The sequence below is a fragment of the Cynocephalus volans genome, chromosome 12, assembly GCF_027409185.1.
Source record: "Cynocephalus volans isolate mCynVol1 chromosome 12, mCynVol1.pri, whole genome shotgun sequence".
NCBI lineage: Eukaryota > Metazoa > Chordata > Mammalia > Dermoptera > Cynocephalidae > Cynocephalus > Cynocephalus volans.
The window spans coordinates 14868673-14871393 of NC_084471.1; positions in this window are offsets into that span (position 1 = coordinate 14868673).

Consider the following 2721-nt stretch of genomic DNA (forward strand, 5'->3'; position numbering starts at 1 on the left):
TATATTACAGAGTGATCGCCCTCTGTGTAAGAGTTCTGGCAGGGGTGGTTGGAACGGATATCTGCCCATGTGTGATCCAAAGAGGATTCCCTCCTGAGGGCAAGCTGCACAGGTGCCTCTAAGGTTCCTTCCAACTCTAGGATTCTATAATTATGAGATTTTTCCTTTCTTTTTTCCTTTCCATTACCTGTCCACTTCTCAGGGCTCCCTTGAACCCCTTTTCTTGCAGGGAGACTTTCCTGATCACTGCAGCTCACTGAAATGTAGCCTCTTTTGAAGATATACCCTTTCACATATAGATCAGGGGCCAGTACAGTTTGTCTCTAAAGGGACAGACAGTAAATGTTTTAGGCTTTGTGAACTAAATGGTTTCCATTGCAACTACTCAGTTCAGCTGTTGTTGTACTAAAGTAGTCATAGACGATATGCAACAATGAGGTGGCTGTGCTCCAATAAAACTGTATTTAGAAAATCAGATCATGGACTTAATTTGGCTTCTGGGCAGTCATTTGATGACCCCTCATCTAAATCTTCTATTCTGTGAAAAATGATGTCTTGTTTAGAGGTGTCCTTAGCTATAAAGCAATGTATTGTTATTTAACTCCTTAATTACCCTTTATCATTTTTTCCATGTTGTTTAGGCCCTATTACTTTCATTAGATTGGAAAGCATTTTAGGGCAAAGGATCATATCTATCTTTAAACAGCTCCACAAATCTAGCATGATGACTCCAACTCCAATACAATTTAACAAGATCTATGGCTTTGAACAAAGAGTCACAGAATCATTGACATTTATGTAGGCCAGCATGAACCGCAGAGATCACTTAGCTCGGAACATCCCCCACCTCCCTTCTCAGATGAGAACTCGAAAGCGCAAGCAAAGGCTATGTCTTTCCCAGCACCACATGACTCGTTAGGACCACAGCTCCTGCTGTGTGGCCTGGTGGTCTCATTCTGTGCAGCCATCACTCATTTTGGGCCTGCTACTTGTCAAGTGGAGAATATGGAGCTGGAGACCTAGAGGTGAGGGAAACTCAGGCTTTACTCTCAAGAGGTATGTTGAATGGAGATAGGGGATCAGACATGCCACACACATCATGCCTCTGTACACTCAACCTTCAGTGAATTCTCCCGGGTACTTAGTGTCATACAATAGTACCGTGCACAGGGCCCTCTTTATCACGACAGCTGCCATTTGTTGGGAGTTTCCACGTAGCTGGCACTGCACTAATCACTTTGAATTTATTTAATTCCCTTTCCTTGGATGACCTCAAGCCTTTTTTCCACAAACATATTAAAATTTTAATTAAGAGAACACACCATGGCACACACACATCCTACATTAAGTGTTGTTTCATTAAGTATCTTACTGCCTACAGGCAAAGGGAACTTCTGGGCAACCTCAGTCAGCAAAAAACCATTCACCTAAACTATATGGGAAGAGTGTAGCTATTTCAAGAGTCAAGCCTTCAGGCTTCGCTATGTTCTTGTAGCTGGGAACTCCCCCGAGCATGCTCTCTGTAGTCCCCTCATGCAAAGGACTTTGGAGGGGCACACTCCTGCTTGTACATAAACAACATCCTGCTCCTCAGCTCTCTGATCCACATGCACATACAAATTTCCACTATTCCCACAATCCTGTCTTCTGATAAAACTTTTTGTATTAGTGACATGACTTTAGCCATTGCCAGGCCAAATTCCCATCATAGCTGGGTAGATAAACAAAAACATGTTAAGCAAACCTCTTTAAACTGTTAGCTCCTTTAAACTATCAGCTGGAATGCACGATAAGCCCTCAATAGCAATTTATTGATCCATCATTTAGTTTTCCCAGTGTTTGTAACACAATATGCATTCTCTGTAAACCTCCAGGGGCTTGACAGGGAGCTCCCTTCCAGTTCCATCCCTCCCTTGTTTATTTTCTGCCACTCGCATCTGATGGTAAGTGTGCTCATGGGGAACAATGAGACAGAAGCTTTTCTCTTCTGTCCTCAGTCACCATACCTAGATCCAAGGCAACCGCTTCCTGTGTCCACAAATTGATGTCTGAGCAGAGAGAACAGAAGAAGAAGAATCAGTGACGTTAACCAAGATTCTGTTCTCCGAAAGCTACGTTCAAAACTGAGTCGAAGTCCATTGCAACAGAAGCTCTGGGGAAAAGATGACATTCACCCAGCCTAACAGCATGGTACAATTTATAAAAGCACAATCACCTTGATCTGGCTGGGGTTGACCTAATCAGACTGGGCAGAGAATTGGAGGTGTGTTTATTTCACCAAGAAGAGCAGTAGAAAAATACAAGGAGAAAGAGCTGGACTAGAGGGCCAATTCTAGGTCCAGCTCTGCTGCTCTGAGTAGAGCACCTTGGAGCAAATTATTTAACTTCCCATAGGAAAAATGAAGGAGGAATAGAGAGACATATGTGAGATGCTCCCTAATGTCACATCCTGCTCTGACATTCAGGGATTCTCTGGTATCGAAAACTTCACTGTAATTCTGAATTGGACAATGAGACACCCTGCTATGGTTTGAAGGTGTCCCTTAAAGTTCATATGTTGGAAGTTAACTCCCAATGCAGCAGTGTTGAGAGGTGGGACCCTTAAGATGTAATTAGGTCGCAAAGGTTCTGCCATCATGAATGGATTAATGGGAGTGGGTTAGTTATCTGAGGAGTGGGTTCCTGATAGAAGCGAGTTTGGCCATCTCTTGATTTCTCTTG